The sequence below is a fragment of the Silene latifolia genome, chromosome Y, assembly GCF_048544455.1.
Source record: "Silene latifolia isolate original U9 population chromosome Y, ASM4854445v1, whole genome shotgun sequence".
Taxonomy (NCBI): Eukaryota; Viridiplantae; Streptophyta; class Magnoliopsida; order Caryophyllales; family Caryophyllaceae; genus Silene; species Silene latifolia.
In genome coordinates, this window is record NC_133538.1 from 364,774,302 (window position 1) to 364,790,689 (window position 16,388).

Sequence of the window (16,388 nt, forward strand, 5' to 3'; positions counted from 1 at the left end):
ACACAAAAAAACAATCACCCATACCAACTTCAAAAGAAAAGGAAAGCATTCCCTTTTCTCAAACAAAAAAAGAAGCCTTTCTCCCTTCCCACAAAAATCCCCTTCTCACAGGTGCAATGTTTAGGATAATTCAAAACGAATTGCCTTTACAATATGGATGGAAGAAACAATAAGTGTTCACAACTTTTTAACACAAGCAATCCTCTTATTTAATTAATAATGAGAAGGATTACAAAACTGACAACAAATAAAGCTAAGAAAGTCCACAACTTTCCAAGCTAGAGTGTCGACTAAGACATCTCACATAGTAAAACTAGCAAAAAAACACACCATACATACCTAGTACAACATAATAAAAAAACATACAAACACTATTACGACATAATAGTAAAACGGGTAATGGAGGTCTTCACTCTTCCATTCTACCCTTGCCTTTTCCCTCGGGGTGTATCTTCCCCTTGTTCTTTTTGCTAGCCCGCCTAGAATGGGCTTCCTCTTCGAAATGGATCCTCAACAGATCTACAATGGCAACGACATCCGGTCTCCTACATGACCCCATACTCGGTCCAAGCCGAGCCCAAACACGACCCACCATCTCTTTGGGACCCAAGCTCCTCCTCTTCGGTGGCCTCACCACATCCGGGCTAACGTCATCGGCAAAGTCGTCAAAGAAGGCACGGTTGGCCTTGCCGACCTCCCTATACTTCAAGTCAACGACTTCGTATTTGCGGAACTTTGACCTTTATTCCAATGTTTGAGCTCTCGACCACTTGACATAAGCGGGAGTCACCTATGTTGTTGAAGCGGGCTTTGGTACCTCCCATATCGGCCGAGTGGCCCACCACCTCTCAAAGATCTCCACAAGCTCGGAGTTCCGGAAAACACTCTATTCGACGAGAGTATCTTGAGCGGGAACCTTTTGTTGGCGGACCATTTGCCTCATAAGCCTTTCGAGATAAATGAAGGAAGAAACCTTCAAACCCACCACCATCAAGGAACAAGAACAAGCGGCCGGAGCGAAAAATCCCGTGAAGACATCAAGTGCCACAACGGCACCACCCAACGGATATGAGGACCACCCTCTTCCACCAATCTCGAGGTCCAATAGGCCTCGGTTGATGCAAAACTATCCAAGTACAACTTCTTCCTCATAGTAAGGCGACGGAAGGAGTAAGAAGAAATATCAACCGGAGGCTCAACATACGTTACCCTCTCCATGAGCCATACTTGGAGGATCCTTGGAGATCCAAACGAAGGAGCTTCTCCACCAAAGCCCTTCTTATCCAAAGTTTGGATGATCTCGCTAAGCACCAACCACGATGGATCTCACTCGTTCTCCATTTGCTCAACCACATGCACAAGGGTCATGCTACCATACCATCTTGACCCCTCTTTCTTCAAGAAATCAACAAGGAGGTACGCATGCACTAGGCAAAAGGCAAGAGCCCTTCTCCTAGCTACCTCCGAGACATTAACATCCAACCTGTTTGAGAAGATATTGATAAGAGCCAATATATCCACACCATGGGGAGCAAGGAGAAAGTTCACTTGGCTCGTCGACAAGCCCAACATCGAATGAAACTTCTCCTTATAACACAACCGAGTCAGAGGAAGCACCAGAGTACAACCCAGCCACCCTCCAATGTCACCCACTTCTTCTGCAAGAGGGAAAATTTCACCTTTCGGGAAAACGAAAACATGATGTTTCGAATCCTAAAACCGAGAGCATGTTTCAAGGAACGAGGATTGCACCTTAACTTGATGAAGCACTAATAATTGACCAACTCCAATTATAACGAGTTGATACTTCTCGGGAGGTGATAAATGTAGGAAATATCGGTATACTTCCTTTAAGATTATTAGGATTATAACGAAATTATGATTATGAATACGAGTCATAAATGAAATAGCATAAACAAAATAGAGAGATTAAGAAGCAACCTTCGGTCCTAGCAAATATGGCCTAAGAACAATATCGAATTTATATTCGCCTAATTGTTGCACCCAAGATGTTATAAGAAATGCCTTTTGTTCTTGCTAGAATAGATCCCCAAATTCACTAATTAATTTTTAGGGTTTTTGTGTTCTTGATGAGAGAATTAGGTCAAATTGGAATAAGGAGAAATGATCTCCCTTTGGCCTCTTGTAACCGTGGGAATGGGAGTGAATTAGAGGAAGATATTTTCTTCCTCTTTTTCCTCTTATTCGGTTTTCCCACCTACCAAAAATAAGGAGATTAAATCTTCTTATTTTGGTAGTATACAAAATGTATATAAAGTGTATTATTTATCAATTGTCATTAATGTTGTTCCGTATTAATAAGTCTACACACAACAGCTTGCAATCGATTTATTAATACCGGTCTGTAATAATTTATTATGACAATCTCGTATAATATATACTTTAACTATAAATATCGCATATTTATAATTAGCTAATTAAATATAACCGATTACATTTAACTTTGAATTAACATCTTAATTCGTTCAAGCTAACATTATATACATTAATTAAATATAACATATTATATTCAATTTACGAATTGACAGTTAATTCGTCTCAGCTAATATTATTTAATTGTATTAAATAATCGTCTCATCAACACATTGACTAACTGTTTAGTCAAATACATGGGCTAACCTTTTAGTCATATAAGGCATCAATGTGATTACATTTCCATAATCACATCTCTCAAACACATCCTTTAGGTGTGACATTTAGGGACGAGTTGATTACCGCCATCAGTATGATAATAACGTCAAACTTTCTAGCAAGCCAACCGTTATTAAGTAATCGTTAATCAACTGATAAAATACGAAGTATACCCTTGTGAACCTTTAAGAGATTTATAAATGTTATCTCACTAATTGTGGAGGACACAAGCTCCAACAATAAATCCCGACACCAATGTTGCAGCCTATTTTCGAAAGCATCCATGATTTTTTTGTGGAAGTAGAAGAGAAGGTTTTCGTAGAGATGTTTTTCGTGTTTAGGATGATGAAACAATGAAACACAAATGCCCCTATTTATACAAAAAAATCAGCGCCTTTTTTCCGGAAAAAGGGGACGCTCCCTTGCATCGCCCAGGGGCTCGCGCCTCTTTGGGCTGATTCTAAGAATCGGCACCTTTACTTGTCCCTGTCAAGTTGTGTTTCATTCCGACACATTGTTTTTCTCGCCTTAAGGCTCACGCCTCTTCAGGCCTATCCGGAAAGTTTTGTGTTTTCTCACACTCACATTTCCTTGGATTCGCGTTTTACGAAATCCGACATGGTTTCCATGACGCAGCTTTAAACATATAGGTTTTTTCTCTTTTTTTAAGGGGGAAGGGCTAGTCGCCCCGATCCGCGATAGATCGTTTCCAAGTCAGTCTAAAATTCCGAAATTCTTTCGCATTTTCTACAAAAATCAAAATTGATAACACAACGTCAATTTTTCTCGAAATTCAAACTCTTGCAAATCCAAGTTTTTGATCTTGTAAGAAAAATCAAATTTAACACACTCGCAAAATCTCTTTTGAGATTCGTCCATGGCGGTTTGAGTTTTCTTTTTCGAGTTGCAAATCAACTTTGGCAAAATTCGGTGCAATTTAATTCAAACACAAATTAATTACTCGAAATTTCAAAACAATTTTATTTGAAAAATCCAAACGTGACGATCTGTCGCGGAATTTTCAAAATTTCTTTTTGTTTCCAATTTTAACTTCGAGTCATCGTGGTTATTTTTTGTTTTCATCAATTGCTTTTGCGTGTTCACGTGTATGCATATGTGCTACCTGTTGTCTGTTTTCTACACTAACGATGCAGGAACAAATGCCGAAGCAAATGGGGAATCAACCGATGACTGTGCTTCTCCGTAACACAACACAAAAAAGCCAAACAAAAACAAACTACAAACCAAAAACACATGTATAAAAACCGCCTCAAGCGAAATATACATATATACAGGTCAAGGTCCAAAACACGGACGAACAACTACAACTACTCAACGTCTCCAATTGGCGGCCAGCCTCGGTCTCATGAGGAGTGGCGGGCAAACCAGACACCACCTTCTGCTCTGGCTCCCTCTCAGGAGAACTCTCTAACATCTCCTGCTCTATCGTGACATGAAGCTCCTTTGCCTCGGCCAACCGAGCCTCGTGAGAAACAATCTCCGCGTCCTGGCTCCACAACCCGTCCTCACGACGCCTCAACTCCTGTCCCGAGTGCTGAGTCCCAGCTCCTATGCCTGGATCGTCGACCTCGCCGTGTCCAACTCGGCACCGACCCGAACAAGCTCCGTCAGATCCGTAGTACACTGCAAAAAACAATATAGGTCGTTAAGATCTAAACGTGAAATGCAACACAAAAACACACAAAACAACCAACAAAAGGCACTTGCACAAGCCGATACTCCCTTAGAGCCAGTTCACCAACAAGTGCTCTCCACCGGTTAGCCATCTGCCACAGAGCTTCATGACTAACGGTCGACACCTACAACAAAAACCTTTCAACAAAACAAGATACAAGGCAAAATACAAACAAGAAAAGCAGAGCTCAAACTAGAAGCTCACCCTCAAAACTGTCAGCCTCCACTCCATGCCTACATCGGTCACCTCAGGAACCGCAGGCTCTGGCGGGCGCAACTGCAGCTCCTCACCACTCGGCCCTTGGAAAGTGGTTTATGCCGTGATAGCTGGGGGTTGGGGGCTGGGTCCTCATGAGGTCGTCAACACCCTACAACAGGAAACCGTGTCAAAGGTAACAAACCCTTCCACCCAAAAGCAAAAATGGCAATAAGCAAGAACGGAGGAAAACATACTTCAATCGGGTACCAAGCAAGCCGCGACAAATTGAAGGTATCGTAGTCGACCTCCCGCAACAACAACTCCTCATCTCCACGACCGTGAAGGTGCTTCTCAACCTCGCCAGGTGTCGACTCCTGGAACAACACCCTAGGCGGATCGACCGGCACCACAAAGGTCTCACTGAAACACTGACGAGCTAAACGCTCGCCAAGATACCAAACGGGCTTGATCGCCTTCTCAATGTACAAACGCTAGCAACTGCGAGGTCGAAGGCGCTCCCTAACAAAAGCCGGCATGCCCATGTAGTGCTTCCAAGGCAACCCAACAAACTGCACTCATGGCAAAACTAATTAACCAACTGGGGGCTTTCTAAGCTACCTAGTCATCCTATCTCTACCTTTTTTACAACAAAAGAGATAAGAAACAAGGACTTACGTCACCAACCCGAAGGGCGTTCACCCGACGCCTGCAGTCCTCGTAAGTCGACTTGATAGACTTCTTCCGAGCCACCGTCCAACCCTTCATAGTCGGGTAAACCAAAGGCACGTCATCCGCCGTCTTCGGGCGCAAAGGAAGAAAATAAGCGAACAACCAAGCCTGTAACAGAAAACACAACAACCACAAATCAGCCAATTTTCAAAATTGACAAAACTAAAAAAAAAAACAAAAATCAAAATCAAAAACCACAAAAACTCTCGTACCTCCAGGATGAGGCCGAAACCAGCCAAAGCGGGAGAACTCCAATCGTCCATCATCTCCAGACGAACCGCGGCGTGCAAGTAACGGGTAAAACAGGCCAGAGCCGGCATCACCCAGTCATACTGACCCAGAGCGCCTAGGTCGGCAAGCAAAGGAAGTACTGGTGTGGGTGATGTCGTCGGGTCTCCCAATCAAACACATTTATAATACTCAACAAACAACTAGTTAGCGGTAAGTCGAGGTCGATCCATGGGACGGTGTGCTTTGGGTTCTAAGTCTATCTATCTCAATTTATGCTAGTGTCACAATTTGTTTGGGTTTGTAGTTGTGTCCTAGGCTAATACAAGCAATAAAGTAAAACAAACAATAAAAGGAAAGATGTAAACAAATGATTAAAAGTGCTAGGATATCATGGGGTCATAGAGGATTCATGGTGTTGATCATACAAACATGTTTACAAAGTTGCAAGCAATTAATGTTGTGAAGGAACCAAGTTGGTTTATGTCTTACGGTTCATAGGAAGAGTTGGGTCCCGGAGCCGAATCGATTAGATTGTACAACACCTACAAGTCGACTTACTTTCCTCCTATTCAACTTCTATGCATGGTCTAACAAGACTCGAGTTGGTTTATATCTTACAAGTCAAGTTGAGTAGATAAGAGATGGTTGTAAATGCAAGGATTCATAGGCTTAGCATTTCATCAAACATAACATGTGCATAAGTTGAAATCACAACAAGCAAGCAATTTAATCATGTGAACATATTAGATTAAGCATGAATCATTCCCCATGTGGGTTTCCCCTAATTACCCAATAATCGTAGCTAAAGAACTACTCACTCATTATCATGGGAAACATGTCATTAATGGTGTCAATCATCACAACAAGTATAAACATGATAATAGAATGAAGAAATGAACACTAAAGAGTAAAGAGTAAAGGAATTATACCAACTTAGGAAGGATCCAAATATAAAGCAAACAATAAAAGAAGAAAACTTGATTGATTGATGAAGAGTTGTCAATTCTCCAATAATAACCCAATAATGTTCAATTACCCAATAATAAACTTGAACAATAATTAAGGAAAGATTAATGTGTAATTTGTGGAAAGATTAAAGAGTAATCTATTCTAATCTACTCCTAATCTAATCTAGGGAAGGATTTAATCTAAGGAAACTTTATTATAGTCTAATAAAACTTGATGGTTTGATTATTACAAATGGGGTATATATAGTGGGGATTAGGTGTAGGAACTAGGGTTAACTAAGGGCTTAAATGACGATTAAGTCCCTACTTAAGTAAACGCCGGTCTTTTTGGAAGGATGGGCATCTTTCTTGAAGCTTGAAGAAACGAAATTGGTCTGCCTTGAAATCCGGGCGTCTTTAGCACGGGACGGGTGGATTCGGTGGTCTCTGCCAGGACATCTTGTGGGGAAGACGGGCGTCTTCAGGGGAAGACGAGCGTCTTCAGTCTCGGGACGCGCGGATTGGCGAACAGCTTCTTTGTTTGAGCTCGGATTATAAAACGGACGTCATTTTCTCATCCGGACTCCTATTGGAGTGATTCAAAAGCCTAGATCACTTGTTTTTCCAATGCCGTTCCATCTAGCATACGTTTAGAGCCAAAGGAGCAACTCTTGGTTTGGGTTCCGAGCAATTTCTTCTTGTAATGCCTTCCCTCTCGTCATTCTTACTTTTAACCCTTTGATCCTTCTATATACACTTTATTCCTACATCTTTGGTCATCATTATTGCCTCCTCTTCATACTAGTCCATATAATATCATCAATAAGCTTCCAAATATGCACGAAAGGCGGGAATTTCCGCCTTATTATCTCCTTTTCTACAAAACATATGAAATGCGCTAGAAAAGCAAATAGGAAGGTTTTGACGGATAAAATGGCCATAGAATGTTATAATAGTATGCAAAATAGGCTCAATTAGGGGACTAAATGTGCGCAAATAATGTTCACATCAAGTACCTAGGTCGACAAGCGCTCACCCTTGTCGCCAAAGTACATGGTACCCAAAAAATACCACAACCACAACCGCGCCTCCTGCGCGTCAGCCCTATCCTCAGCCTCCGGACTCGCCAGCGGCTCCGAAACAAAGCCAGTCACCCTCTTATTAAAGTGGTCCCTCATATAGGAGTTCGCTATCAGGAAAGAGGCAATGTCGGTCAGCGCAGGCAGAACAACGCCGATCAAGCCCATGATCACGGCAGAAGACACTCTCTCGGGCGTCTCCGGGAACTGGACCGGCGTCTCGCCGCAAGGATGGCCCGATATCTTGGCAAAGTCCTCCAAAGTGATACCGACCTCCCCAAACTCCATGTGAAACAACGATGTTGTGTCCTAGTAGCGGTTCAACATGGCACGAATCAAACACAAGTTCAATCTAATAGAAGCCCCGTGAATATCATGCCAGACAGCAACTAGCGGCCCCATAGCCGACCTCTCTATCAACGCCCTCAAACCGGCCTGGAGAACGTCGTAAAGACCAATACAAGTCGAGAAGCCTGAGAAAGTCCTCATGGTAGCAATCTCCTGAAATTGGGAATCAAACAAAGTCAGAACGCCTATTCAGGTTTGAAATAACAAAAACAACAAAAGTTTAACAAAGCAGCAAACTCACCAGACCCTTGTGTGCACGGTAGAAAATGTGAGTGTCAAGACGCAACAGCAGCTAACTACCGTCAAAACCCTTAGCCCAAGCAGGCGTCGCCTTCAAGTTCAGCCCCCGAGGAGCCTGAACCCGCCTAGCCTCTAGTCTCCTCCTCTTCGCACCGCGAGCCTGCACGGTACAACGAGGACCCCTCTCGACAACTCGCACAACCTTCTCGAGCCTCTGTCTTAGAACCCGAGGACCCTTCCTGGTGGTAACCCTCTTCCCATAGGTGCCAGCCTCGGACCCCATCCGAGTCCTCCCAACACCAACAGCCCTAACAACATGCTCCTCTTGAACCCCGCGGCTCTCTCAATACCAACTGCCCCAGTGACGGGCTCCTCCCGAGCCCCTACTGCTCCCTCCGCTCCTACAGCCTCCGCAGTGGGCTCCTCCTCAGAAGCGTCCTCCACAACTACCTCGGGCGCACTTCCCGGAGTACTAACCGGTCCAATCCCGAACAAAAGCTCCAAGGCCTCGGCCACGGACCCAGTGGGCCCAGAAGCCCGGGAACACTCACCTGAAATCAAGGCAACACAAAACAACGTCAGCCGAAATTTCGGCATTACGACGGCACAAAATGGACAAAATCCAAAACAAAACACACCTACAAATACAAAACAAAAACAAGGGCAAACCCGCCCAAACCCATCCAGCAAAACATTTCAAAAACAAATGACACAAAAAAAACGACTCGCCCTTCTTTTCAAACAAAAACGAGTCAAAACAACGACAAATTATAAAAACCACCCAACACCTCGAACCCACACAAGGCCCATCAAAATAAACAACAGAAATTATCGACACAACAGGGCATTTTTCACAGCTCGAAAAAGGCAATTTTACGCCAATTTGAGCACAAACAGGTCAAAAATTCAAATTACGACCACAACAAAACAACGTTATTTGATCACGTCTCAAAGTGACCTAAACTACCGTTAAGGCCTATTTCAAAGCAAAACAGCTCAGTTTGAGCCCAAACAGACGCTTATTTCGTCAGCATAAGACCATCTGATAAAGGCAAAATTCAAAATTTTGTCCCTAAATGCCCAACGAAGGTCCAACATGGCAAAGACGGTCTTCCCCGACTACAATACAACCTAGTGGGGCACACAACTCAAGCAAACAAACACACATTATAAAATACGACGATCTTTCGTCTCATTGACGTTTTTTGCTCCTAGGGAGCGGGAATGGGGACCAAAATGCAAACTAAAAGCACCCCTATACTCGTAAACGGGTTTCTAACCTAATGTAATCATCAATTTCACTCGAAAATAGGACAAGAAGAAACGCCCAAATCGATTTCAATGGGGTTAGGGTTTCGCCCTAATTCAGTCAACAAAAAGACAAACAAATTCAAATGGATTCAAAAGGATTTACATACCTTGAGAAGACATGATGTTTGTAACATGAAAACAAGCAAAGAACGAGGTCGAAAACAAGCAAACAAATTTTGTTGGGTCTTTGCGTGTTTTAAGGAGAAAGACGAAGTGAAATAAGAGCAACCTGCTCTCGTGTCTTTTTACAGAAAATAGGGGAAGCCCCTTAAATCACAAAACGGCTCGCGCCTCTTTAAAGTGTTCCCTGCTTTTTCAGCAAAATTTTGGGCTTTGGCCCAATTTCCACAAACACCCGCTATTTTTCTCAATGGCGGAATTAAAAACCGTCATTTTTCAAACAAACACAAAATAGCGAAATTCAAATTCGTTACTTTCAAAAATTTCAAACGACAGAATTAAAAACTGATACGTGCATTTTATATAGTCTTTTTAGCCTATTTTATGCACGTATTTCTATGCTTTTATCGTAGTCTATTGCTACGAAATGCCCGAATATGCTACTTTGGTGTATTTTGTCTTAATTACAGGAATGGACCATAAAGTAGTCAAATCAAGCCATTTACCGTCTGTTTTGCATGCATTTGGAGGAAGAGTGGATTTGGAGCGGGAATTATAGCTGTCTTGGGATGCGTGAAGGTGTTTCGGGAGCTAAAAGGACAAGTCAAAGTCAAACTAACGAGAATTATGAGCTGCTGAAGTCAAGATCCACTCTATCGAGTGCTTAACTAGTCGATCGAGTGGTTTAGGATTCAATAATCAGTCGATCGAGTAGTTTATTCATTCGATCGACCAGTTCCTTATATGCCTTTACTCGATCGAGTGAATTAGTTGGTCGATCGAGCGGTTTACATTGGGTTTGCTCGATCGAGTGGTTTTATTCCACTCGATCGAGTGGATTTTGCTACGGGCTGGGCTTTTTAGGTTTAATTCCGTCATTAGGTTTAGCTAATCCTATTTTCTTAAAAATAGGAAGTCAGTATGTCATTATAAACTCTCTCACACACTTTTACTTCGTTCCCTTTCTCTCTCGGTTCGAATATACTTGCTCTCACATACTTTGTTCTTAATTTCCGGATCAATAATTCAGTATTAATTCTTTCTCTTTCTTTTCCTCTTTAATTATTATTTATGTTTATTGTTCTTCCTTTATTTCTCGTTTCCCCCTTATTTATGTCTAGCTAATCCCGTAGTATGTTAGGATTAGGGAAGCCGTGGTAGCATGTTTTAATTGACTTGAGTAGATTACCCTTGCGATAAGAATTGTATTAGGCAATTTAATTGTTATCCGGTCGAATGAATGCATGCAGAAGACCAATAAATTTAGTTAACCCCGACCTGGATCGAAAGATTGGAAGGGAAGGCTTGCTTAATTACAATAGGGTATTGTAGTGAGGACGAAAGTTAAGCTATTTACGCTCTAGGGCGGTTTAAGGACCGAAAGGTGACGACCATAGCTCTTCTTATCAATAGTCTAATCGCCTTAGTATTTCCGATAGTATAGCTACCACGGTGGACCGACTCCTAGCATATTTTCTTTCTCTTATGGAGATCGACCCTACTTACCGTTGACTTCTGTTAGTAGTAACTTAGGTTTTTATTTTTGGTACAAAACGACAGTATCAAATTTTGGCGCCGTTGCCGGGGAGGCGACGCTTTTTATCTGTTTTATTTTGTTTGTCTTTCCGCCTCAAGGGAAGACTAAGTACCTTGAGGCCGTTCTTATCTTTTTCTTTAGTGCTGTTTTGATAGGCCTACAGGTTTATTAAACAAAGCTGCGAGGGAGATTATCGAAGGGAAGGCTTGAGTACCTCCGATCTCTCTTGCCAAGATGACATCTGTCTCCCGACTAATTGCTCAGTTTGAAGCCCAAGCTGAAAGACCTGCTAGTTGGGAAAGGAAGAAATCTTGGGGATGTGATACTGCTGAGCACAATGCAGCTGTAGTTGTGCCGCCACATCCACCCTATCAATGGCCACCGCAACGAGATCCTCCCGATATGCAAGAAGAAGAATTCGCGGAGCTGAAATCTTTAATGGAGACAATTGCATCTCAAATGCAAGCTCAGCAAGATTATGATAGACAACACTTCTCGCGAGTTGATAAGCTCGGGTCTGTAGTTGCTCAGTTAGCAGCTGAGATGGAGATAGAAGAGATCGCGGAGCTGACATATTCAATGGTGACGCTTGTATCACAAATGCAAGAGAGCAATAAAAATATGGACGCTCGATTCCTTAAGCTCGAAACTGACATTGCTCAGTTAGCAGCTGAGATGCAAGAAGAAGAGGTATACTTTCTTTGAGAGCGGTTTTTCCTCCGAGGAAACCGTGTTGCCCAATGTCAAGATGACCTCTATGACTCCGACGACGAGTTTCTATCATATTTCACTAGCTTACGCGAAGATTTCAGCCAGACAGAGGAATCACTCGATCGAGTGACTGATATTAGTCGATCGAGTGATTTTCCAGGAGAAAGTGCTCGATCGAGTGATATTTCCACTCGATCGAGTGGAATTCAGGAGGAAGTTGGTCGATCGAGTGAGTATTTTGCTTGATCGACTGAATTGGCCATGGGGAGCTTTGATTCGTCACTTGGGTTCACTTTGAATGACGATTTTGATGATCATGACGATTACGGTGAATCTCCCTTATCCAAGGCTGAGTCGGATACACTTGAAGCTGAGATTTATGGGCTGAATTCCACCGAGGGCGACGAAAGGACAGCTGAGCCGGTAATTGCTCCTAGCACGGAAGAGGTAATAAACTCTTTTATCTACGATTCCGTCATTGAGAGCGACCAACCTGAGGTAGTAAACGATAATTTAATTATTGTTTGTTTTAATAGTATATTGCCTCGTTTGACACGTGCTATCTCTTTTAATGTTATACCCTCTCACATGTGGACGCGTAAAATAACGATTTTTCACCGTTCTCATCATTTCCAAACTGTTAATCTGAGATGGAGCCCTAGATTATCGTTAATTGCTCCCGCGCTCCTATATTTTGTGGATAAATTTAGGAGCGCTCATAGGAAATTTGTACGACTTAAAAAGTTAAACATTTTTATTTCCTATTTTGCTATTCCACTTTGGTGCTACTTATGCTTTTTTGTAGCACATGCGCGGATGTATGATTTAATGTCGCGCGCTTTGAGCTTTTTTGATTCTCGACTATTAGAGAGGCTCGAAGAAAAGAAGGTCGAGAGGGACTGACTGAAGCTAGCGCTACTCGGGAGGCAACCCGGCAATTTTATTCTGCATTTTATTTCATTTAAGTTGTAATAAATGGTTTTTACACCATAGACGGTCTCAGTTAAGCTTGTTTTTGTTAGTTGCGGGCTATTTTTATTGCGTTTTGCAGGAATTACACCGAGGATCACTCGATCGAGTAGTCATTCTACTCGATCGAGCACTTTTGCTGATGAATTCACTCGATCGAGTGATTAATCTACTCGATCGACCACCTGTAGGTTGAGAAACCACTCGATCGACCTAAATTCCATTCGATCAAGCAGTTTTGAGCGCCCATTCTACTCGATCAGACACTATTCCTCTTGACCGAGTATTGTTGACTTGGATTAGCTTCCTGAAACGGTTTTCCGGGCCTTTAGCAACCTCCCATGTTCATGGTCGGTTTGGGGAGGTCCCCTTATTCGCGCATTTTGTGAGTTTTTCCGTATTTACTCCTTTCCTCCTTTAGTTTACATTTCCTTCCCATGTTTTCGTACAATGGGGGCATTGTACGGTTTGGTTTAGGGAGGTTATACATCCATATCTGTGTCTGCATTTTGTTTTCATTGCATTTCAGTTATCACGTTTAATTTATGTTTGCATTGTTGTTTATTTTTGTTAAAAATTCAAAATTTCCATAAAAATTAAAAAAAATTGTTAAAACTCAAAAATTTCACGTTTATTTTAGCATATAGGTTGAGTCGGAACGGTAGATTTCAATGATGAAATTGCACTGCAATTGTCTTTTTGCTTAAGCCTTGCATTATACTATTATTCTTTTAGCTTTGTCTTATTGCATAATCTACGAGTTAATGTTTAATTTAGCTGAACGAATAGACTTGACCTGAAATTTTGGCAACCTACTTATAATTTCTAAGATTTAGAGCCTTATAACTGGTGTCATTTATGACCAGTTTCATGTAGGATTGTGAGTAGTATACTCCTTGCATAGCATGTTCATTAATTTGCACGTATATGAAATTCAATTGCTTTGTGCCGTCATACATTCGGGTTAGTGGTTGGTGTCACATGCAGGGAGGTGCTTACAATTTCCCTTTCTTTCATTTTTACCCATTTAACTCCACATTAGCCAAATTTGCCTGTTGACCCTTAGCTACATTCCAAATTTTGCCTGCCTTGTCAAGCTAGTTTAGGTTGTTCTGCGGTATATTGTCTATTGTATCAAGTTTGGCTTATATCTATTGTTTTGGAGTTGGTATTTATGAAGAAAAGGAGGAAAATAGAAAAAAAAAAGAGTTGAAAAAAAAAACATGAAAAAGAAAGAAAAAAAAAAGAGAAAAAAAAATTCGAAAAAAAAAAGAAAGAAACCGAAGGAAAATAGAAAAAGAAAAGAAAGTTCGAAAAAAAAAGAAGAGTTTGTATTGTTGTCGGTTTCACTCCTATGCTTTATCTATATCATTTGAAGAGTGTTTTCAGTTTGGTTTGGTGAGATTTCATGCCAAATGAAGGGCATGTGCTTAATTCATAATTGAGTTGGAAATGGATGTTGTTATATGGTTTTGTTTAGGTACTAGCTTGATCACCTATACCTCCACATTCCCATAAATGTTTTGCGTTTTCTTACCCATTGCCTCACTTTACCATATTTTTGTAAGCCCTCGGCTGTGACAGGACCTTGTTTGGTTGGAATGTGTGTACGGTAACAAGAATTGTCTATCATATTAGTTGCATGCATGTTTATGTGGGTCGTAGTCTAGGTGAGCGACTATTTTTCTCACTCTCTTACATCCATATGCTTACCCTTTGCTTCATGAGGGAAGAGTGACCCGTGAGAGTCCATTGTTAAAGGTCTTGCAAGGTCGACGGTTCAGCTTTATTATAAACATCCTATAACTCGTTTGCATTTGACTGTCTTGCTATAAGTGTTAGTTCGCTTGCATTAAATTGGCTTAAGTGGGCATTCGTAGCTAGCTTTGAGTTATATTTTTCCGTTCCATTAGTTGCATTTTAGTTTACTCGGGGACGAGTAAAGGTTTGGTTTGGGGAGATTTGATACGTGCATTTTATATAGTCTTTTATGCCTATTTTATGCACGTATTTCTATGCTTTTATCGTAGTCTATTGCTACGAAATGCCCGAATATGCTACTTTGGTGTATTTTGTCTTAATTACAGGAATGGACCATAAAGTAGTTAAATCAAGCCATTTACCGTCTGTTTTGCATGCATTTGGAGGAAGAGTGGATTTGGAGCGGGAATTATAGCTGTCTTGGGATGCGTGAAGGTGTTTCGGGAGCTAAAAGGACAAGTCAAAGTCAAACTAACGAGAATTATGAGTCAAGTCAAGATCCACTCGATCGAGTGCTTAACTAGTCGATCGAGTGGTTTAGGATTCAATAATCAGTCGATCGAGTAGTTTATTCATTCGATCGACCAGTTCCTTATATGCCTTTACTCGATCGAGTGAATTAGTTGGTCGATCGAGCGGTTTCTGGCTGGGTTTGCTCGATCGTGTGGTTTTATTCCACTCGATCGAGTGGATTTTGCTACGGGCTGGGCTTTTTAGGTTTAATTCCGTCATTAGGTTTAGCTAATCCTATTTTCTTATAAATAGGAAGTCAGTATGTCATTATAAACTCTCTCACACACTTTTACTTCGTTCCCTTTCTCTCTGGTTCGAATATACTGCTACTGTTACTTTGTTCTTAATTTCCGGATCAATAATTCAGTATTAATTCTTTCTCTTTCTTTTCCTCTTTAATTATTATTTATGTTTATTATTCTTCCTTTATTTCTCGTTTCCCCCTTATTTATGTCTAGCTAATCCCGTAGTATGTTAGGATTAGGGAAGCCGTGGTAGCATGTTTTAATTGACTTGAGTAGATTAGCCTTGCGATAAGAATTGTATTAGGCAATTTAATTGTTATCCGGTTGAATGAATGCATGCAGGAGACCAATAAATTTAGTTAACCCCGACTTGGATCGAAAGATTGGAAGGGAAGGCTTGCTTAATTACAATAGGGTATTGTAGTGAGGACGAAAGTTAAGCTATTTACGCTCTAGGGCGGTTTAAGGACCGAAAGGTGACGACCATAGCTCTTCTTATCAATAGTCTAATCGCCTTAGTATTTCCGATAGTATAGCTACCACGGTGGACCGACTCCTAGCATATTTTCTTTCTCTTATTGTTAATTTCTTTTATCCCTTTTCTCTTGCCTTTAGCCTCAGTAGTTCAGTTAGTCCAATTCAATCAAAACCCCCATTTCTGTGACACCCTGACAGACCAAATTAAACAGATAGATAGCAACTTAGCCTCCCTGTGGAGATCGACCCTACTTACCGCTGACTTCTGTTGGTAGTAACTTAGGTTTTTATTTTTGGTACAAAACGACAGTATCAAAAACCGTCATTTTTCAAACAAATACGAAATAGTGAAATTCAAATTCATTGTTTTCACAAAATTTCAAATGACGGAATTAAAAACTGTCACCTGTCAAGGAAATAAAATAGCGAAATTCAAATCCGCTATTTTCACAAATTTCAAACGACGACATTAAAAGTTGTCACCTTTTCAAACAAAATAATGAAATTCAAATTCACTATTTCTCACAAATTTCAAACCACAAGACGACGGCAATAAAAACCGTTATCTCCCAAACAAACAGCAAATGGCGGAATTCACATTCGCTATTCCTACAAACTCCGAAC